Raw genomic sequence first — 23,368 nt, forward strand, 5'->3', positions numbered from 1 at the left:
TGACAGGAGAGACCAAAGACATGGCAGGCAGGAAATTCCAGGACCCATTAGAAATCATGTGGCAAATGCTGAAGGAATGTCTGCAGAGAAGACAAGGTGGGTGCATTTCCCTCATGCTGCTCCTGGGACTCAGCAGCCGGGGGCTTTGGCTGCACATCTGGACACGCCGTGCCCGGCACAGCAGGAAGGGATCCATGGCAGCCTTGCTGCCCCGCTGCTGCTTTCATGCCCTGCAGGGCTGTTTGCCAGCCTGGCCTGGCTGCAGCTTCTGCCCAGCCTCTGCAGGAAGGCATTTGGCATCAGCTGGCAGACGGCCCCAATTGCACCACAGGCCATGCCCACCCTCAGATGCCCTGCAATTTCCTGGTGTCCAGGCAGATCAGATGTTGGGGCTGTTTGGGGAAGGAAGCAGCCTTGGGTTGTCCCAAAATCCTGGGTGTTTTCTGATCCTTATGCATTCCTTTCACAAGTGATGCCTCCTGAAATTGTCCCCTTCCCCATTCCCAGTCAGGAATGTTTTCATCTGATCCAGCTGTCTCTTTTCCATTCTCCAGAAATGAAAGGAGAGCCTGTGCAGAAGGAAGCATTTCCCGGAGGAAGCAGTGGTTGCATGCCAGCCTCAGCTCCAGGAAGGGAGGCCATGCCAGGCACAGGCACAGGAGGTAATTGCTGTGCCTCTGGGCCTGAGCCCTGCTGAGGCTTGAGCTGCCCTCTCTGCTGTTTGGCAGTGCGGGCACAGCCTGGACTAGAGCAGCACAGCCCAGGGGAATTATCCCGAGCAGGCTCAGGGCACTGAGCAGTCCTGCTGGGGTCCCTCCATGGGAGACATGTCCTGAAACCTGGGAGTGACTGCACGGGGTGCCCACGGTGGGGAAAGGACAGAGGGGGAGAGCAAGGCTCCAGTGTGTCCTGAGAGGGCCTGGCTGTTTGCCCTTGGGATCTGGGGTGTTTCCCGACAGAAGGAGGGCAGGAGGGACAGAGGGAGGGCAGGATGGATAGCTGTGGCACTGCCTGCTGCAGTTTGCCCCAGGGCTTTAGGGAGGATTTCTTCTGTGTGTGAGGGGGAGAGTCCCAGGTCCCTGCACTGCTGCAGCCACCCCTCCCAGGGATGTTGCTGAGGGCAGGGAAAGAGTGTGGAGAGTGACCAGGAGCCAGCCCAGAGCTCCCCAGGCCCCTGGGCAGCTTTGGCCATGTCTATTCACATCTGGCTCCCATGGCCTTACCCGACTCCCTGGCAGTGCCCAGTTCCCTGGGGCAGAAAGAGATCCCAGCACACACTGGAAAATGTTCTCATCTGTGCTGCATTGTAGATGAGGGTGCTGGGAAGGCTTCTCCATCAGCTTGGATGAATAAAGTTTTGAAGCCCTTGGAGCCTCCTGCAGGTATGTTCTCAGTGTGCCACCAAGGAAGAATTGTAGACAAGCGGGCAGGCACCAGGTGACAGAAGCTTCTGTGTCTGTTGTGTTACAGATGTGTCTACAGGGAAGACTTCTCCAGCTTCTCCAGCTGCTACCTTGGATGCTGCACTCAAGCCCAGCTCCCATCTCAGGGGTGAGTAGTGTGTCCCTGCTGACCCCACAGGCTGAGCCCTGCTTTTCTGGGATCCATTCCTGGGAAATGGAACTATTTTTCTCTAAGGTACTCCAACAGGGAAAATCCAAGATACAACAGATAAGATATCCCTGGAACCATCCAAACAGATGAGGCAAGAGCTGAAGGAACCCCTGCAGACAAGAGAAGGTGGGTGCATTTCCCTCATGCTTCCCCTGGGAGTCAGCAGCCGGGGGCTTTGGCTGCACATCTGGACACGCCGTGCCCGGCACAGTGGGAAGGGATCCATGGCAGCCTCGCTGCCGCGCTGCTGCTTTCATGCCCTGCAGGGCTGTTTGCCAGCCTGGCCTGGCTGCAGCTTCTGCCCAGCCTCTGCAGGAAGTTATTTGGCATCAGCTGACAGGCCATGCCCAAACTGTAAGACACCCTGAGATCCCCCACTATATCCAGCCCTGCAGATTAGGAAAAGGGTGGCGGTTTGGTGGTGGAAGTGCTCTCATCATGCCACTGTAACCTGGCCATTTTCCTGCTCCATAAATTTCACAAATATTACCTCTGATGCCACCATCCAAGTGGGAAACAGCTCCATCTGATGCAGCTGTCTCCCTTCCTTTGTCAAGAGATGGACATAGTGCTTCAGTGGAAGGTGGTATTTCTTGAAGGAAGCACTCCATCTTCGGTGCCAGCCCCTGCTGCAGGAAGGAAGGCGATGGCAGACACGGGCACAGGCACAGCAGGTAATTGCTGTGCCGGGCTCAGGCCTGGCCAGGGCTGTGTGGCTGCAGCTCTTCCCCCAGGGCCTGCCCTTGCTCGGCCCGGCAGCAGCCAAAGCTGGAGGCGCCTCGGCTTCCAGGCCTCTGGAGCTGGTTCAGAGCCCCGGGGAAACGGGACTGGTGCAGCAACGTCCCTGGCGCTGCAGCTGCTGCGGAGCTGGCCCTGAGTGCCCAGAGGCCCAAGGCACAGGAGCAGCCCCGAGCGGGAGCCCTGCCGCCAGCCCAGGGCCAGAGCCAGCCCTGGCACACAATGGAAACAGTTCTCATCTTGGTTTGCTTCCAGACTGGGATGCTGGGAAGGATTCTCCATTAGCCTGGTGCTCTGAAGTTGTGAAGCCCTCTGAGCATTCTGCAGGTATGTTCTCACTGTCCCACCAAGGCGTAATGTTTGACTGACTGGTAAGAACCAGGTGACAGAAGCTTCTGTGGCTGTTGTGTTACAGGCGTGTCTGCAGGGACGACCTCACCAACTCCTACCTTGGATGCTGCACAAAAGGCCAGCTCCCATGGCAGGGGTGAGTAGTGTGTCCCTGCTGACCCCTCAGGCTGAGCCCTGCTTTTGTGGGGTCCATTCCTGGGAAATGGAACTACTTTCTCTTAAGGTCCTCTGACAGGAGAGACCAAAGACATGGCAGGCAGGAAATTCCAGGACCCATTAGAAATCATGTGGCAAATGCTGAAGGAACGTCTGCAGAGAAGACAAGGTGGGTGCATTTCCCTCATGCTGCTCCTGGGACTCAGCAGCCGGGGGCTTTGGCTGCACATCTGGACGCGTCGTGCCCGGCACAGCAGGAAGGGATCCATGGCAGCCTCGCTGCCCCGCTGCTGCTTTCACGCCCTGCAGGGCTGTTTGCCAGCCTGGCCTGGCTGCAGCTTCTGCCCAGCCTCTGCAGGAAGGCATTTGGCATCAGCTGGCAGACGGCCCCAATTGCACCACAGGCCATGCCCACCCTCAGATGCCCTGCAATTTCCTGGTGTCCAGGCAGATCAGATGTTGGGGCTGTTTGGGGAAGGAAGCAGCCTTGGGTTGTCCCAAAATCCTGGGTGTTTTCTGATCCTTATGCATTCCTTTCACAAGTGATGCCTCCTGAAATTGTCCCCTTCCCCATTCCCAGTCAGGAATGTTTTCATCTGATCCAGCTGTCTCTTTTCCATTCTCCAGAAATGAAAGGAGAGCCTGCGGAGAAAGAAGCATTTCCCGGAAGAAGCAGTGGTTGCATGCCAGCCTCAGCTCCAGGAAGGGAGGCCATGCCAGGCACAGGCACAGGAGGTAATTGCTGTGCCTCTGGGCCTGAGCCCTGCTGAGGCTTGAGCTGCCCTCTCTGCTGTTTGGCAGTGCGGGCACAGCCTGGACTAGAGCAGCACAGCCCAGGGGAATTATCCCGAGCAGGCTCAGGGCACTGAGCAGTCCTGCTGGGGTCCCTCCATGGGAGACATGTCCTGAAACCTGGGAGTGACTGCACGGGGTGCCCACGGTGGGGAAAGGACAGAGGGGGAGAGCAAGGCTCCAGTGTGTCCTGAGAGGGCCTGGCTGTTTGCCCTTGGGATCTGGGGGGTTTCCCCACAGAAGGAGGGCAGGAGGGACAGAGGGAGGGCAGGATGGATAGCTGTGGCACTGCCTGCTGCAGTTTGCCCCAGGGCTTTAGGGAGGATTTCTTCTGTGTGTGAGGGGGAGAGTCCCAGGTCCCTGCACTGCTGCAGCCACCCCTCCCAGGGATGTTGCTGAGGGCAGGGAAAGAGTGTGGAGAGTGACCAGGAGCCAGCCCAGAGCTCCCCAGGCCCCTGGGCAGCTTTGGCCATGTCTATTCACATCTGGCTCCCATGGCCTTACCCGACTCCCTGGCAGTGCCCAGTTCCCTGGGGCAGAAAGAGATCCCAGCACACACTGGAAAATGTTCTCATCTGTGCTGCATTGTAGATGAGGGTGCTGGGAAGGCTTCTCCATCAGCTTGGATGAATAAAGTTTTGAAGCCCTTGGAGCCTCCTGCAGGTATGTTCTCAGTGTGCCACCAAGGAAGAATTGTAGACAAGCGGGCAGGCACCAGGTGACAGAAGCTTCTGTGGCTGTTGTGTTACAGATGTGTCTACAGGGAAGACTTCTCCAGCTTCTCCAGGTGCTACCTTGGATGCTGCACTCAAGCCCAGCTCCCATCTCAGGGGTGAGTAGTGTGTCCCTGCTGACCCCACAGGCTGAGCCCTGCTTTTGTGGGATCCATTCCTGGGAAATGGAACTATTTTTCTCTAAGGTACTCCAACAGGGAAAATCCAAGATACAACAGATAAGATATCCCTGGAACCATCCAAACAGATGAGGCAAGAGCTGAAGGAACCCCTGCAGACAAGAGAAGGTGGGTGCATTTCCCTCATGCTTCCCCTGGGAGTCAGCAGCCGGGGGCTTTGGCTGCACATCTGGACACGCCGTGCCCGGCACAGTGGCAAGGGATCCATGGCAGCCTCGCTGCCGCGCTGCTGCTTTCATGCCCTGCAGGGCTGTTTGCCAGCCTGGCCTGGCTGCAGCTTCTGCCCAGCCTCTGCAGGAAGTTATTTGGCATCAGCTGACAGGCCATGCCCAAACTGTAACACACCCTGAGATCCCCCACTATATCCAGCCCTGCAGATTAGGAAAAGGGTGGCGGTTTGGTGGTGGAAGTGCTCTCATCATGCCACTGTAACCTGGCCATTTTCCTGCTCCATAAATTTCACAAATATTACCTCTGATGCCACCACCCAAGTGGGAAACAGCTCCATCTGATGCAGCTGTCTCCCTTCCTTTGTCAAGAGATGGACATAGTGCTTCAGTGGAAGGTGGTATTTCTTGAAGGAAGCACTCCATCTTCGGTGCCAGCCCCTGCTGCAGGAAGGAAGGCGATGGCAGACACGGGCACAGGCACAGCAGGTAATTGCTGTGCCGGGCTCAGCCCTGGCCAGGGCTGTGTGGCTGCAGCTCTTCCCCCAGGGCCTGCCCTTGCTCGGCCCGGCAGCAGCCAAAGCTGGAGGCGCCTCGGCTTCCAGGCCTCTGGAGCTGGTTCAGAGCCCCGGGGAAACGGGACTGGTGCAGCAACGTCCCTGGCGCTGCAGCTGCTGCGGAGCTGGCCCTGAGTGCCCAGAGGCCCAAGGCACAGGAGCAGCCCCGAGCGGGAGCCCTGCCGCCAGCCCAGGGCCAGAGCCAGCCCTGGCACACAATGGAAACAGTTGTCATCTTGGTTTGCTTCCAGACTGGGATGCTGGGAAGGATTCTCCATTAGCCTGGCGCTCTGAAGTTGTGATGCCCTCTGAGCATTCTGCAGGTATGTTCTCACTGTCCCACCAAGGCGTAATGTTTGACTGACTGGTAAGAAGCAGGTGACAGAAGCTTCTGTGGCTGTTGTGTTACAGGCGTGTCTGCAGGGACGACCTCAGCAACTCCTACCTTGGATGCTGCACAAAAGGCCAGCTCCCATGGCAGGGGTGAGTAGTGTGTCCCTGCTGACCCCTCAGGCTGAGCCCTGCTTTTGTGGGGTCCATTCCTGGGAAATGGAACTACTTTCTCTTAAGGTCCTCTGACAGGAGAGACCAAAGACATGGCAGGCAGGAAATTCCAGGACCCATTAGAAATCATGTGGCAAATGCTGAAGGAACGTCTGCAGAGAAGACAAGGTGGGTGCATTTCCCTCATGCTGCTCCTGGGACTCAGCAGCCGGGGGCTTTGGCTGCACATCTGGACACGTCGTGCCCGGCACAGCAGGAAGGGATCCATGGCAGCCTCGCTGCCCCGCTGCTGCTTTCACGCCCTGCAGGGCTGTTTGCCAGCCTGGCCTGGCTGCAGCTTCTGCCCAGCCTCTGCAGGAAGGCATTTGGCATCAGCTGGCAGACGGCCCCAATTGCACCACAGGCCATGCCCACCCTCAGATGCCCTGCAATTTCCTGGTGTCCAGGCAGATCAGATGTTGGGGCTGTTTGGGGAAGGAAGCAGCCTTGGGTTGTCCCAAAATCCTGGGTGTTTTCTGATCCTTATGCATTCCTTTCACAAGTGATGCCTCCTGAAATTGTCCCCTTCCCCATTCCCAGTCAGGAATGTTTTCATCTGATCCAGCTGTCTCTTTTCCATTCTCCAGAAATGAAAGGAGAGCCTGCGGAGAAAGAAGCATTTCCCGGAAGAAGCAGTGGTTGCATGCCAGCCTCAGCTCCAGGAAGGGAGGCCATGCCAGGCACAGGCACAGGAGGTAATTGCTGTGCCTCTGGGCCTGAGCCCTGCTGAGGCTTGAGCTGCCCTCTCTGCTGTTTGGCAGTGCGGGCACAGCCTGGACTAGAGCAGCACAGCCCAGGGGAATTATCCCGAGCAGGCTCAGGGCACTGAGCAGTCCTGCTGGGGTCCCTCCATGGGAGACATGTCCTGAAACCTGGGAGTGACTGCACGGGGTGCCCACGGTGGGGAAAGGACAGAGGGGGAGAGCAAGGCTCCAGTGTGTCCTGAGAGGGCCTGGCTGTTTGCCCTTGGGATCTGGGGGGTTTCCCGACAGAAGGAGGGCAGGAGGGACAGAGGGAGGGCAGGATGGATAGCTGTGGCACTGCCTGCTGCAGTTTGCCCCAGGGCTTTAGGGAGGATTTCTTCTGTGTGTGAGGGGGAGAGTCCCAGGTCCCTGCACTGCTGCAGCCACCCCTCCCAGGGATGTTGCTGAGGGCAGGGAAAGAGTGTGGAGAGTGACCAGGAGCCAGCCCAGAGCTCCCCAGGCCCCTGGGCAGCTTTGGCCATGTCTATTCACATCTGGCTCCCATGGCCTTACCCGACTCCCTGGCAGTGCCCAGTTCCCTGGGGCAGAAAGAGATCCCAGCACACACTGGAAAATGTTCTCATCTGTGCTGCATTGTAGATGAGGGTGCTGGGAAGGCTTCTCCATCAGCTTGGATGAATAAAGTTTTGAAGCCCTTGGAGCCTCCTGCAGGTATGTTCTCAGTGTGCCACCAAGGAAGAATTGTAGACAAGCGGGCAGGCACCAGGTGACAGAAGCTTCTGTGGCTGTTGTGTTACAGATGTGTCTACAGGGAAGACTTCTCCAGCTTCTCCAGCTGCTACCTTGGATGCTGCACTCAAGCCCAGCTCCCATCTCAGGGGTGAGTAGTGTGTCCCTGCTGACCCCACAGGCTGAGCCCTGCTTTTCTGGGATCCATTCCTGGGAAATGGAACTATTTTTCTCTAAGGTACTCCAACAGGGAAAATCCAAGATACAACAGATAAGATATCCCTGGAACCATCCAAACAGATGAGGCAAGAGCTGAAGGAACCCCTGCAGACAAGAGAAGGTGGGTGCATTTCCCTCATGCTTCCCCTGGGAGTCAGCAGCCGGGGGCTTTGGCTGCACATCTGGACACGCCGTGCCGGGCACAGTGGGAAGGGATCCATGGCAGCCTCGCTGCCGCGCTGCTGCTTTCATGCCCTGCAGGGCTGTTTCCCAGCCTGGCCTGGCTGCAGCTTCTGCCCAGCCTCTGCAGGAAGTTATTTGGCATCAGCTGACAGGCCATGCCCAAACTGTAACACACCCTGAGATCCCCCACTATATCCAGCCCTGCAGATTAGGAAAAGGGTGGCTGTTTGGAGGTGGAAGTGCTCTCATCATGCCACTGTAACCTGGCCATTTTCCTGCTCCATCAATTTCACAAATATTACCTCTGATGCCACCACCCAAGTGGGAAAGAGCCCCATCTGATGCAGCTGTCTCCCTTCCTTTGTCAAGAGATGGACATAGTGCTTCAGTGGAAGGTGGTATTTCTTGAAGGAAGCACTCCATCTTCGGTGCCAGCCCCTGCTGCAGGAAGGAAGGCGATGGCAGACACGGGCACAGGCACAGCAGGTAATTGCTGTGCCGGGCTCAGGCCTGGCCAGGGCTGTGTGGCTGCAGCTCTTCCCCCAGGGCCTGCCCTTGCTCGGCCCGGCAGCAGCCAAAGCTGGAGGCGCCTCGGCTTCCAGGCCTCTGGAGCTGGTTCAGAGCCCCGGGGAAACGGGACTGGTGCAGCAACGTCCCTGGCGCTGCAGCTGCTGCGGAGCTGGCCCTGAGTGCCCAGAGGCCCAAGGCACAGGAGCAGCCCCGAGCGGGAGCCCTGCCGCCAGCCCAGGGCCAGAGCCAGCCCTGGCACACAATGGAAACAGTTCTCATCTTGGTTTGCTTCCAGACTGGGATGCTGGGAAGGATTCTCCATTAGCCTGGCGCTCTGAAGTTGTGATGCCCTCTGAGCATTCTGCAGGTATGTTCTCACTGTCCCACCAAGGCGTAATGTTTGACTGACTGGTAAGAAGCAGGTGACAGAAGCTTCTGTGGCTGTTGTGTTACAGGCGTGTCTGCAGGGACGACCTCACCAACTCCTACCTTGGATGCTGCACAAAAGGCCAGCTCCCATGGCAGGGGTGAGTAGTGTGTCCCTGCTGACCCCTCAGGCTGAGCCCTGCTTTTGTGGGGTCCATTCCTGGGAAATGGAACTACTTTCTCTTAAGGTCCTCTGACAGGAGAGACCAAAGACATGGCAGGCAGGAAATTCCAGGACCCATTAGAAATCATGTGGCAAATGCTGAAGGAACGTCTGCAGAGAAGACAAGGTGGGTGCATTTCCCTCATGCTGCTCCTGGGACTCAGCAGCCGGGGGCTTTGGCTGCACATCTGGACACGTCGTGCCCGGCACAGCAGGAAGGGATCCATGGCAGCCTCGCTGCCCCGCTGCTGCTTTCACGCCCTGCAGGGCTGTTTGCCAGCCTGGCCTGGCTGCAGCTTCTGCCCAGCCTCTGCAGGAAGGCATTTGGCATCAGCTGGCAGACGGCCCCAATTGCACCACAGGCCATGCCCACCCTCAGATCCCCTGCAATTTCCTGGTGTCCAGGCAGATCAGATGTTGGGGCTGTTTGGGGAAGGAAGCAGCCTTGGGTTGTCCCAAAATCCTGGGTGTTTTCTGATCCTTATGCATTCCTTTCACAAGTGATGCCTCCTGAAATTGTCCCCTTCCCCATTCCCAGTCAGGAATGTTTTCATCTGATCCAGCTGTCTCTTTTCCATTCTCCAGAAATGAAAGGAGAGCCTGCGGAGAAAGAAGCATTTCCCGGAAGAAGCAGTGGTTGCATGCCAGCCTCAGCTCCAGGAAGGGAGGCCATGCCAGGCACAGGCACAGGAGGTAATTGCTGTGCCTCTGGGCCTGAGCCCTGCTGAGGCTTGAGCTGCCCTCTCTGCTGTTTGGCAGTGCGGGCACAGCCTGGACTAGAGCAGCACAGCCCAGGGGAATTATCCCGAGCAGGCTCAGGGCACTGAGCAGTCCTGCTGGGGTCCCTCCATGGGAGACATGTCCTGAAACCTGGGAGTGACTGCACGGGGTGCCCACGGTGGGGAAAGGACAGAGGGGGAGAGCAAGGCTCCAGTGTGTCCTGAGAGGGCCTGGCTGTTTGCCCTTGGGATCTGGGGGGTTTCCCCACAGAAGGAGGGCAGGAGGGACAGAGGGAGGGCAGGATGGATAGCTGTGGCACTGCCTGCTGCAGTTTGCCCCAGGGCTTTAGGGAGGATTTCTTCTGTGTGTGAGGGGGAGAGTCCCAGGTCCCTGCACTGCTGCAGCCACCCCTCCCAGGGATGTTGCTGAGGGCAGGGAAAGAGTGTGGAGAGTGACCAGGAGCCAGCCCAGAGCTCCCCAGGCCCCTGGGCAGCTTTGGCCATGTCTATTCACATCTGGCTCCCATGGCCTTACCCGACTCCCTGGCAGTGCCCAGTTCCCTGGGGCAGAAAGAGATCCCAGCACACACTGGAAAATGTTCTCATCTGTGCTGCATTGTAGATGAGGGTGCTGGGAAGGCTTCTCCATCAGCTTGGATGAATAAAGTTTTGAAGCCCTTGGAGCCTCCTGCAGGTATGTTCTCAGTGTGCCACCAAGGAAGAATTGTAGACAAGCGGGCAGGCACCAGGTGACAGAAGCTTCTGTGGCTGTTGTGTTACAGATGTGTCTACAGGGAAGACTTCTCCAGCTTCTCCAGCTGCTACCTTGGATGCTGCACTCAAGCCCAGCTCCCATCTCAGGGGTGAGTAGTGTGTCCCTGCTGACCCCACAGGCTGAGCCCTGCTTTTCTGGGATCCATTCCTGGGAAATGGAACTATTTTTCTCTAAGGTACTCCAACAGGGAAAATCCAAGATACAACAGATAAGATATCCCTGGAACCATCCAAACAGATGAGGCAAGAGCTGAAGGAACCCCTGCAGACAAGAGAAGGTGGGTGCATTTCCCTCATGCTTCCCCTGGGAGTCAGCAGCCGGGGGCTTTGGCTGCACATCTGGACACGCCGTGCCCGGCACAGTGGCAAGGGATCCATGGCAGCCTCGCTGCCGCGCTGCTGCTTTCATGCCCTGCAGGGCTGTTTGCCAGCCTGGCCTGGCTGCAGCTTCTGCCCAGCCTCTGCAGGAAGTTATTTGGCATCAGCTGACAGGCCATGCCCAAACTGTAACACACCCTGAGATCCCCCACTATATCCAGCCCTGCAGATTAGGAAAAGGGTGGCGGTTTGGTGGTGGAAGTGCTCTCATCATGCCACTGTAACCTGGCCATTTTCCTGCTCCATAAATTTCACAAATATTACCTCTGATGCCACCACCCAAGTGGGAAACAGCTCCATCTGATGCAGCTGTCTCCCTTCCTTTGTCAAGAGATGGACATAGTGCTTCAGTGGAAGGTGGTATTTCTTGAAGGAAGCACTCCATCTTCGGTGCCAGCCCCTGCTGCAGGAAGGAAGGCGATGGCAGACACGGGCACAGGCACAGCAGGTAATTGCTGTGCCGGGCTCAGGCCTGGCCAGGGCTGTGTGGCTGCAGCTCTTCCCCCAGGGCCTGCCCTTGCTCGGCCCGGCAGCAGCCAAAGCTGGAGGCGCCTCGGCTTCCAGGCCTCTGGAGCTGGTTCAGAGCCCCGGGGAAACGGGACTGGTGCAGCAACGTCCCTGGCGCTGCAGCTGCTGCGGAGCTGGCCCTGAGTGCCCAGAGGCCCAAGGCACAGGAGCAGCCCCGAGCGGGAGCCCTGCCGCCAGCCCAGGGCCAGAGCCAGCCCTGGCACACAATGGAAACAGTTGTCATCTTGGTTTGCTTCCAGACTGGGATGCTGGGAAGGATTCTCCATTAGCCTGGCGCTCTGAAGTTGTGATGCCCTCTGAGCATTCTGCAGGTATGTTCTCACTGTCCCACCAAGGCGTAATGTTTGACTGACTGGTAAGAAGCAGGTGACAGAAGCTTCTGTGGCTGTTGTGTTACAGGCGTGTCTGCAGGGACGACCTCAGCAACTCCTACCTTGGATGCTGCACAAAAGGCCAGCTCCCATGGCAGGGGTGAGTAGTGTGTCCCTGCTGACCCCTCAGGCTGAGCCCTGCTTTTGTGGGGTCCATTCCTGGGAAATGGAACTACTTTCTCTTAAGGTCCTCTGACAGGAGAGACCAAAGACATGGCAGGCAGGAAATTCCAGGACCCATTAGAAATCATGTGGCAAATGCTGAAGGAACGTCTGCAGAGAAGACAAGGTGGGTGCATTTCCCTCATGCTGCTCCTGGGACTCAGCAGCCGGGGGCTTTGGCTGCACATCTGGACACGTCGTGCCCGGCACAGCAGGAAGGGATCCATGGCAGCCTCGCTGCCCCGCTGCTGCTTTCACGCCCTGCAGGGCTGTTTGCCAGCCTGGCCTGGCTGCAGCTTCTGCCCAGCCTCTGCAGGAAGGCATTTGGCATCAGCTGGCAGACGGCCCCAATTGCACCACAGGCCATGCCCACCCTCAGATCCCCTGCAATTTCCTGGTGTCCAGGCAGATCAGATGTTGTGGCTGTTTGGGGAAGGAAGCAGCCTTGGGTTGTCCCAAAATCCTGGGTGTTTTCTGATCCTTATGCATTCCTTTCACAAGTGATGCCTCCTGAAATTGTCCCCTTCCCCATTCCCAGTCAGGAATGTTTTCATCTGATCCAGCTGTCTCTTTTCCATTCTCCAGAAATGAAAGGAGAGCCTGCGGAGAAAGAAGCATTTCCCGGAAGAAGCAGTGGTTGCATGCCAGCCTCAGCTCCAGGAAGGGAGGCCATGCCAGGCACAGGCACAGGAGGTAATTGCTGTGCCTCTGGGCCTGAGCCCTGCTGAGGCTTGAGCTGCCCTCTCTGCTGTTTGGCAGTGCGGGCACAGCCTGGACTAGAGCAGCACAGCCCAGGGGAATTATCCCGAGCAGGCTCAGGGCACTGAGCAGTCCTGCTGGGGTCCCTCCATGGGAGACATGTCCTGAAACCTGGGAGTGACTGCACGGGGTGCCCACGGTGGGGAAAGGACAGAGGGGGAGAGCAAGGCTCCAGTGTGTCCTGAGAGGGCCTGGCTGTTTGCCCTTGGGATCTGGGGGGTTTCCCCACAGAAGGAGGGCAGGAGGGACAGAGGGAGGGCAGGATGGATAGCTGTGGCACTGCCTGCTGCAGTTTGCCCCAGGGCTTTAGGGAGGATTTCTTCTGTGTGTGAGGGGGAGAGTCCCAGGTCCCTGCACTGCTGCAGCCACCCCTCCCAGGGATGTTGCTGAGGGCAGGGAAAGAGTGTGGAGAGTGACCAGGAGCCAGCCCAGAGCTCCCCAGGCCCCTGGGCAGCTTTGGCCATGTCTATTCACATCTGGCTCCCATGGCCTTACCCGACTCCCTGGCAGTGCCCAGTTCCCTGGGGCAGAAAGAGATCCCAGCACACACTGGAAAATGTTCTCATCTGTGCTGCATTGTAGATGAGGGTGCTGGGAAGGCTTCTCCATCAGCTTGGATGAATAAAGTTTTGAAGCCCTTGGAGCCTCCTGCAGGTATGTTCTCAGTGTGCCACCAAGGAAGAATTGTAGACAAGCGGGCAGGCACCAGGTGACAGAAGCTTCTGTGGCTGTTGTGTTACAGATGTGTCTACAGGGAAGACTTCTCCAGCTTCTCCAGGTGCTACCTTGGATGCTGCACTCAAGCCCAGCTCCCATCTCAGGGGTGAGTAGTGTGTCCCTGCTGACCCCACAGGCTGAGCCCTGCTTTTCTGGGATCCATTCCTGGGAAATGGAACTATTTTTCTCTAAGGTACTCCAACAGGGAAAATCCAAGATACAACAGATAAGATATCCCTGGAACCATCCAAACAGATGAGGCAAGAGCTGAAGGAACCCCTGCAGACAAGAGAAGGTGGGTGCATTTCCCTCATGCTTCCCCTGGGAGTCAGCAGCCGGGGGCTTTGGCTGCACATCTGGACACGCCGTGCCGGGCACAGTGGGAAGGGATCCATGGCAGCCTCGCTGCCGCGCTGCTGCTTTCATGCCCTGCAGGGCTGTTTCCCAGCCTGGCCTGGCTGCAGCTTCTGCCCAGCCTCTGCAGGAAGTTATTTGGCATCAGCTGACAGGCCATGCCCAAACTGTAACACACCCTGAGATCCCCCACTATATCCAGCCCTGCAGATTAGGAAAAGGGTGGCTGTTTGGAGGTGGAAGTGCTCTCATCATGCCACTGTAACCTGGCCATTTTCCTGCTCCATCAATTTCACAAATATTACCTCTGATGCCACCACCCAAGTGGGAAACAGCTCCATCTGATGCAGCTGTCTCCCTTCCTTTGTCAAGAGATGGACATAGTGCTTCAGTGGAAGGTGGTATTTCTTGAAGGAAGCACTCCATCTTCGGTGCCAGCCCCTGCTGCAGGAAGGAAGGCGATGGCAGACACGGGCACAGGCACAGCAGGTAATTGCTGTGCTGGGCTCAGCCCTGGCCAGGGCTGTGTGGCTGCAGCTCTTCCCCCAGGGCCTGCCCTTGCTCGGCCCGGCAGCAGCCAAAGCTGGAGGCGCCTCGGCTTCCAGGCCTCTGGAGCTGGTTCAGAGCCCCGGGGAAACGGGACTGGTGCAGCAACGTCCCTGGCGCTGCAGCTGCTGCGGAGCTGGCCCTGAGTGCCCAGAGGCCCAAGGCACAGGAGCAGCCCCGAGCGGGAGCCCTGCCGCCAGCCCAGGGCCAGAGCCAGCCCTGGCACACAATGGAAACAGTTGTCATCTTGGTTTGCTTCCAGACTGGGATGCTGGGAAGGATTCTCCATTAGCCTGGCGCTCTGAAGTTGTGATGCCCTCTGAGCATTCTGCAGGTATGTTCTCACTGTCCCACCAAGGCGTAATGTTTGACTGACTGGTAAGAACCAGGTGACAGAAGCTTCTGTGGCTGTTGTGTTACAGGCGTGTCTGCAGGGACGACCTCAGCAACTCCTACCTTGGATGCTGCACAAAAGGCCAGCTCCCATGGCAGGGGTGAGTAGTGTGTCCCTGCTGACCCCTCAGGCTGAGCCCTGCTTTTGTGGGGTCCATTCCTGGGAAATGGAACTACTTTCTCTTAAGGTCCTCTGACAGGAGAGACCAAAGACATGGCAGGCAGGAAATTCCAGGACCCATTAGAAATCATGTGGCAAATGCTGAAGGAACGTCTGCAGAGAAGACAAGGTGGGTGCATTTCCCTCATGCTGCTCCTGGGACTCAGCAGCCGGGGGCTTTGGCTGCACATCTGGACACGTCGTGCCCGGCACAGCAGGAAGGGATCCATGGCAGCCTCGCTGCCCCGCTGCTGCTTTCACGCCCTGCAGGGCTGTTTGCCAGCCTGGCCTGGCTGCAGCTTCTGCCCAGCCTCTGCAGGAAGGCATTTGGCATCAGCTGGCAGACGGCCCCAATTGCACCACAGGCCATGCCCACCCTCAGATCCCCTGCAATTTCCTGGTGTCCAGGCAGATCAGATGTTGGGGCTGTTTGGGGAAGGAAGCAGCCTTGGGTTGTCCCAAAATCCTGGGTGTTTTCTGATCCTTATGCATTCCTTTCACAAGTGATGCCTCCTGAAATTGTCCCCTTCCCCATTCCCAGTCAGGAATGTTTTCATCTGATCCAGCTGTCTCTTTTCCATTCTCCAGAAATGAAAGGAGAGCCTGCGGAGAAAGAAGCATTTCCCGGAAGAAGCAGTGGTTGCATGCCAGCCTCAGCTCCAGGAAGGGAGGCCATGCCAGGCACAGGCACAGGAGGTAATTGCTGTGCCTCTGGGCCTGAGCCCTGCTGAGGCTTGAGCTGCCCTCTCTGCTGTTTGGCAGTGCGGGCACAGCCTGGACTAGAGCAGCACAGCCCAGGGGAATTATCCCGAGCAGGCTCAGGGCACTGAGCAGTCCTGCTGGGGTCCCTCCATGGGAGACATGTCCTGAAACCTGGGAGTGACTGCACGGGGTGCCCACGGTGGGGAAAGGACAGAGGGGGAGAGCAAGGCTCCAGTGTGTCCTGAGAGGGCCTGGCTGTTTGCCCTTGGGATCTGGGGGGTTTCCCCACAGAAGGAGGGCAGGAGGGACAGAGGGAGGGCAGGATGGATAGCTGTGGCACTGCCTGCTGCAGTTTGCCCCAGGGCTTTAGGGAGGATTTCTTCTGTGTGTGAGGGGGAGAGTCCCAGGTCCCTGCACTGCTGCAGCCACCCCTCCCAGGGATGTTGCTGAGGGCAGGGAAAGAGTGTGGAGAGTGACCAGGAGCCAGCCCAGAGCTCCCCAGGCCCCTGGGCAGCTTTGGCCATGTCTATTCACATCTGGCTCCCATGGCCTTACCCGACTCCCTGGCAGTGCCCAGTTCCCTGGGGCAGAAAGAGATCCCAGCACACACTGGAAAATGTTCTCATCTGTGCTGCATTGTAGATGAGGGTGCTGGGAAGGCTTCTCCATCAGCTTGGATGAATAAAGTTTTGAAGCCCTTGGAGCCTCCTGCAGGTATGTTCTCAGTGTGCCACCAAGGAAGAATTGTAGACAAGCGGGCAGGCACCAGGTGACAGAAGCTTCTGTGGCTGTTGTGTTACAGATGTGTCTACAGGGAAGACTTCTCCAGCTTCTCCAGCTGCTACCTTGGATGCTGCACTCAAGCCCAGCTCCCATCTCAGGGGTGAGTAGTGTGTCCCTGCTGACCCCACAGGCTGAGCCCTGCTTTTCTGGGATCCATTCCTGGGAAATGGAACTATTTTTCTCTAAGGTACTCCAACAGGGAAAATCCAAGATACAACAGATAAGATATCCCTGGAACCATCCAAACAGATGAGGCAAGAGCTGAAGGAACCCCTGCAGACAAGAGAAGGTGGGTGCATTTCCCTCATGCTTCCCCTGGGAGTCAGCAGCCGGGGGCTTTGGCTGCACATCTGGACACGCCGTGCCCGGCACAGTGGCAAGGGATCCATGGCAGCCTCGCTGCCGCGCTGCTGCTTTCATGCCCTGCAGGGCTGTTTGCCAGCCTGGCCTGGCTGCAGCTTCTGCCCAGCCTCTGCAGGAAGTTATTTGGCATCAGCTGACAGGCCATGCCCAAACTGTAACACACCCTGAGATCCCCCACTATATCCAGCCCTGCAGATTAGGAAAAGGGTGGCGGTTTGGTGGTGGAAGTGCTCTCATCATGCCACTGTAACCTGGCCATTTTCCTGCTCCATAAATTTCACAAATATTACCTCTGATGCCACCACCCAAGTGGGAAACAGCTCCATCTGATGCAGCTGTCTCCCTTCCTTTGTCAAGAGATGGACATAGTGCTTCAGTGGAAGGTGGTATTTCTTGAAGGAAGCACTCCATCTTCGGTGCCAGCCCCTGCTGCAGGAAGGAAGGCGATGGCAGACACGGGCACAGGCACAGCAGGTAATTGCTGTGCCGGGCTCAGGCCTGGCCAGGGCTGTGTGGCTGCAGCTCTTCCCCCAGGGCCTGCCCTTGCTCGGCCCGGCAGCAGCCAAAGCTGGAGGCGCCTCGGCTTCCAGGCCTCTGGAGCTGGTTCAGAGCCCCGGGGAAACGGGACTGGTGCAGCAACGTCCCTGGCGCTGCAGCTGCTGCGGAGCTGGCCCTGAGTGCCCAGAGGCCCAAGGCACAGGAGCAGCCCCGAGCGGGAGCCCTGCCGCCAGCCCAGGGCCAGAGCCAGCCCTGGCACACAATGGAAACAGTTGTCATCTTGGTTTGCTTCCAGACTGGGATGCTGGGAAGGATTCTCCATTAGCCTGGCGCTCTGAAGTTGTGATGCCCTCTGAGCATTCTGCAGGTATGTTCTCACTGTCCCACCAAGGCGTAATGTTTGACTGACTGGTAAGAAGCAGGTGACAGAAGCTTCTGTGGCTGTTGTGTTACAGGCGTGTCTGCAGGGACGACCTCAGCAACTCCTACCTTGGATGCTGCACAAAAGGCCAGCTCCCATGGCAGGGGTGAGTAGTGTGTCCCTGCTGACCCCTCAGGCTGAGCCCTGCTTTTGTGGGGTCCATTCCTGGGAAATGGAACTACTTTCTCTTAAGGTCCTCTGACAGGAGAGACCAAAGACATGGCAGGCAGGAAATTCCAGGACCCATTAGAAATCATGTGGCAAATGCTGAAGGAACGTCTGCAGAGAAGACAAGGTGGGTGCATTTCCCTCATGCTGCTCCTGGGACTCAGCAGCCGGGGGCTTTGGCTGCACATCTGGACACGTCGTGCCCGGCACAGCAGGAAGGGATCCATGGCAGCCTCGCTGCCCCGCTGCTGCTTTCACGCCCTGCAGGGCTGTTTGCCAGCCTGGCCTGGCTGCAGCTTCTGCCCAGCCTCTGCAGGAAGGCATTTGGCATCAGCTGGCAGACGGCCCCAATTGCACCACAGGCCATGCCCACCCTCAGATCCCCTGCAATTTCCTGGTGTCCAGGCAGATCAGATGTTGTGGCTGTTTGGGGAAGGAAGCAGCCTTGGGTTGTCCCAAAATCCTGGGTGTTTTCTGATCCTTATGCATTCCTTTCACAAGTGATGCCTCCTGAAATTGTCCCCTTCCCCATTCCCAGTCAGGAATGTTTTCATCTGATCCAGCTGTCTCTTTTCCATTCTCCAGAAATGAAAGGAGAGCCTGCGGAGAAAGAAGCATTTCCCGGAAGAAGCAGTGGTTGCATGCCAGCCTCAGCTCCAGGAAGGGAGGCCATGCCAGGCACAGGCACAGGAGGTAATTGCTGTGCCTCTGGGCCTGAGCCCTGCTGAGGCTTGAGCTGCCCTCTCTGCTGTTTGGCAGTGCGGGCACAGCCTGGACTAGAGCAGCACAGCCCAGGGGAATTATCCCGAGCAGGCTCAGGGCACTGAGCAGTCCTGCTGGGGTCCCTCCATGGGAGACATGTCCTGAAACCTGGGAGTGACTGCACGGGGTGCCCACGGTGGGGAAAGGACAGAGGGGGAGAGCAAGGCTCCAGTGTGTCCTGAGAGGGCCTGGCTGTTTGCCCTTGGGATCTGGGGGGTTTCCCCACAGAAGGAGGGCAGGAGGGACAGAGGGAGGGCAGGATGGATAGCTGTGGCACTGCCTGCTGCAGTTTGCCCCAGGGCTTTAGGGAGGATTTCTTCTGTGTGTGAGGGGGAGAGTCCCAGGTCCCTGCACTGCTGCAGCCACCCCTCCCAGGGATGTTGCTGAGGGCAGGGAAAGAGTGTGGAGAGTGACCAGGAGCCAGCCCAGAGCTCCCCAGGCCCCTGGGCAGCTTTGGCCATGTCTATTCACATCTGGCTCCCATGGCCTTACCCGACTCCCTGGCAGTGCCCAGTTCCCTGGGGCAGAAAGAGATCCCAGCACACACTGGAAAATGTTCTCATCTGTGCTGCATTGTAGATGAGGGTGCTGGGAAGGCTTCTCCATCAGCTTGGATGAATAAAGTTTTGAAGCCCTTGGAGCCTCCTGCAGGTATGTTCTCAGTGTGCCACCAAGGAAGAATTGTAGACAAGCGGGCAGGCACCAGGTGACAGAAGCTTCTGTGGCTGTTGTGTTACAGATGTGTCTACAGGGAAGACTTCTCCAGCTTCTCCAGGTGCTACCTTGGATGCTGCACTCAAGCCCAGCTCCCATCTCAGGGGTGAGTAGTGTGTCCCTGCTGACCCCACAGGCTGAGCCCTGCTTTTCTGGGATCCATTCCTGGGAAATGGAACTATTTTTCTCTAAGGTACTCCAACAGGGAAAATCCAAGATACAACAGATAAGATATCCCTGGAACCATCCAAACAGATGAGGCAAGAGCTGAAGGAACCCCTGCAGACAAGAGAAGGTGGGTGCATTTCCCTCATGCTTCCCCTGGGAGTCAGCAGCCGGGGGCTTTGGCTGCACATCTGGACACGCCGTGCCGGGCACAGTGGGAAGGGATCCATGGCAGCCTCGCTGCCGCGCTGCTGCTTTCATGCCCTGCAGGGCTGTTTCCCAGCCTGGCCTGGCTGCAGCTTCTGCCCAGCCTCTGCAGGAAGTTATTTGGCATCAGCTGACAGGCCATGCCCAAACTGTAACACACCCTGAGATCCCCCACTATATCCAGCCCTGCAGATTAGGAAAAGGGTGGCTGTTTGGAGGTGGAAGTGCTCTCATCATGCCACTGTAACCTGGCCATTTTCCTGCTCCATCAATTTCACAAATATTACCTCTGATGCCACCACCCAAGTGGGAAACAGCTCCATCTGATGCAGCTGTCTCCCTTCCTTTGTCAAGAGATGGACATAGTGCTTCAGTGGAAGGTGGTATTTCTTGAAGGAAGCACTCCATCTTCGGTGCCAGCCCCTGCTGCAGGAAGGAAGGCGATGGCAGACACGGGCACAGGCACAGCAGGTAATTGCTGTGCTGGGCTCAGCCCTGGCCAGGGCTGTGTGGCTGCAGCTCTTCCCCCAGGGCCTGCCCTTGCTCGGCCCGGCAGCAGCCAAAGCTGGAGGCGCCTCGGCTTCCAGGCCTCTGGAGCTGGTTCAGAGCCCCGGGGAAACGGGACTGGTGCAGCAACGTCCCTGGCGCTGCAGCTGCTGCGGAGCTGGCCCTGAGTGCCCAGAGGCCCAAGGCACAGGAGCAGCCCCGAGCGGGAGCCCTGCCGCCAGCCCAGGGCCAGAGCCAGCCCTGGCACACAATGGAAACAGTTGTCATCTTGGTTTGCTTCCAGACTGGGATGCTGGGAAGGATTCTCCATTAGCCTGGCGCTCTGAAGTTGTGATGCCCTCTGAGCATTCTGCAGGTATGTTCTCACTGTCCCACCAAGGCGTAATGTTTGACTGACTGGTAAGAACCAGGTGACAGAAGCTTCTGTGGCTGTTGTGTTACAGGCGTGTCTGCAGGGACGACCTCACCAACTCCTACCTTGGATGCTGCACAAAAGGCCAGCTCCCATGGCAGGGGTGAGTAGTGTGTCCCTGCTGACCCCTCAGGCTGAGCCCTGCTTTTGTGGGGTCCATTCCTGGGAAATGGAACTACTTTCTCTTAAGGTCCTCTGACAGGAGAGACCAAAGACATGGCAGGCAGGAAATTCCAGGACCCATTAGAAATCATGTGGCAAATGCTGAAGGAACGTCTGCAGAGAAGACAAGGTGGGTGCATTTCCCTCATGCTGCTCCTGGGACTCAGCAGCCGGGGGCTTTGGCTGCACATCTGGACACGTCGTGCCCGGCACAGCAGGAAGGGATCCATGGCAGCCTTGCTGCCCCGCTGCTGCTTTCACACCCTTCAGGGCTGTTTCCCAGCCTGGCCTGGCTGCAGCTTCTGCCCAGCCTCTGCAGGAAGGCATTTGGCATCAGCTGGCAGACGGCCCCAATTGCACCACAGGCCATGCCCACCCTCAGATCCCCTGCAATTTCCTGGTGTCCAGGCAGATCAGATGTTGGGGCTGTTTGGGGAAGGAAGCAGCCTTGGGTTGTCCCAAAATCCTGGGTGTTTTCTGATCCTTATGCATTCCTTTCACAAGTGATGCCTCCTGAAATTGTCCCCTTCCCCATTCCCAGTCAGGAATGTTTTCATCTGATCCAGCTGTCTCTTTTCCATTCTCCAGAAATGAAAGGAGAGCCTGCGGAGAAAGAAGCATTTCCCGGAAGAAGCAGTGGTTGCATGCCAGCCTCAGCTCCAGGAAGGGAGGCCATGCCAGGCACAGGCACAGGAGGTAATTGCTGTGCCTCTGGGCCTGAGCCCTGCTGAGGCTTGAGCTGCCCTCTCTGCTGTTTGGCAGTGCGGGCACAGCCTGGACTAGAGCAGCACAGCCCAGGGGAATTATCCCGAGCAGGCTCAGGGCACTGAGCAGTCCTGCTGGGGTCCCTCCATGGGAGACATGTCCTGAAACCTGGGAGTGACTGCACGGGGTGCCCACGGTGGGGAAAGGACAGAGGGGGAGAGCAAGGCTCCAGTGTGTCCTGAGAGGGCCTGGCTGTTTGCCCTTGGGATCTGGGGTGTTTCCCGACAGAAGGAGGGCAGGAGGGACAGAGGGAGGGCAGGATGGATAGCTGTGGCACTGCCTGCTGCAGTTTGCCCCAGGGCTTTAGGGAGGATTTCTTCTGTGTGTGAGGGGGAGAGTCCCAGGTCCCTGCACTGCTGCAGCCACCCCTCCCAGGGATGTTGCTGAGGGCAGGGAAAGAGTGTGGAGAGTGACCAGGAGCCAGCCCAGAGCTCCCCAGGCCCCTGGGCAGCTTTGGCCATGTCTATTCACATCTGGCTCTCATGGCCTTACCCGACTCCCTGGCAGTGCCCAGTTCCCTGGGGCAGAAAGAGATCCCAGCACACACTGGAAAATGTTCTCATCTGTGCTGCATTGTAGATGAGGGTGCTGGGAAGGCTTCTCCATCAGCTTGGATGAATAAAGTTTTGAAGCCCTTGGAGCCTCCTGCAGGTATGTTCTCAGTGTGCCACCAAGGAAGAATTGTAGACAAGCGGGCAGGCACCAGGTGACAGAAGCTTCTGTGGCTGTTGTGTTACAGATGTGTCTACAGGGAAGACTTCTCCAGCTTCTCCAGCTGCTACCTTGGATGCTGCACTCAAGCCCAGCTCCCATCTCAGGGGTGAGTAGTGTGTCCCTGCTGACCCCACAGGCTGAGCCCTGCTTTTCTGGGATCCATTCCTGGGAAATGGAACTATTTTTCTCTAAGGTACTCCAACAGGGAAAATCCAAGATACAACAGATCTGGAACCATCCAAACAGATGAGGCAAGAGCTGAAGGAACCCCTGCAGACAAGAGAAGGTGGGTGCATTTCCCTCATGCTTCCCCTGGGAGTCAGCAGCCGGGGGCTTTGGCTGCACATCTGGACACGCCGTGCCTGGCACAGCAGGAAGGGATCCATGGCAGCCTCGCTGCCCCGCTGCTGCTTTCACGCCCTGCAGGGCTGTTTCCCAGCCTGGCCTGGTTGCAGCTTCTGCCCAGCCTCTGTAGGAAGTTATTGGGCATCAGCAGACAGGCCATGCCCTAACTGTAACACACCCTGAGATCCCCCACTATATCCAGCCCTGCAGATTAGGAAAAGGTGGCTGTTTGGAGGTGGAAGTGCTCTCATCATGCCACTGTAACCTGGCCATTTTCCTGCTCCATCAATTTCACAAATATTACCTCTGATGCCACCACCCAAGTGGGAAACAGCTCCATCTGATGCAGCTGTCTCCCTTCCTTTGTCAAGAGATGGACATAGTGCTTCAGTGGAAGGTGGTATTTCTTGAAGGAAGCACTCCATCTTCGGTGCCAGCCCCTGCTGCAGGAAGGAAGGCGATGGCAGACAGGGGCACAGGCACAGCAGGTAATTGCTGTGCCGGGCTCAGGCCTGGCCGGGGCTGTGTGGCAGCAGCTCTTCCCCCAGGGCCTGCCCTTGCCCGGCCCGGCAGCAGCCAAAGCTGGAGGCGCCTCGGCTTCCAGGCCTCTGGAGCTGGTTCAGAGCCCCGGGGAAACGGGACTGGTGCAGCAACGTCCCTGGCGCTGCAGCTGCTGCGGAGCTGGCCCTGAGTGCCCAGAGGCCCAAGGCACAGGAGCAGCCCCGAGCGGGAGCCCTGCCGCCAGCCCAGGGCCAGAGCCAGCCCTGGCACACAATGGAAACAGTTCTCATCTTGGTTTGCTTCCAGACTGGGATGCTGGGAAGGATTCTCCATTAGCCTGGCGCTCTGAAGTTGTGAAGCCCTCTGAGCATTCTGCAGGTATGTTGTCACTGTCCCACCAAGGCGTAATGTTTGACTGACTGGTAAGAACCAGGTGACAGAAGCTTCTGTGGCTGTTGTGTTACAGGCGTGTCTGCAGGGACGACCTCACCAACTCCTACCTTGGATGCTGCACAAAAGGCCAGCTCCCATGGCAGGGGTGAGTAGTGTGTCC

The sequence above is a fragment of the Passer domesticus genome, chromosome 9, assembly GCF_036417665.1.
Source record: "Passer domesticus isolate bPasDom1 chromosome 9, bPasDom1.hap1, whole genome shotgun sequence".
In the NCBI taxonomy this organism is placed as follows: Eukaryota; Metazoa; Chordata; class Aves; order Passeriformes; family Passeridae; genus Passer; species Passer domesticus.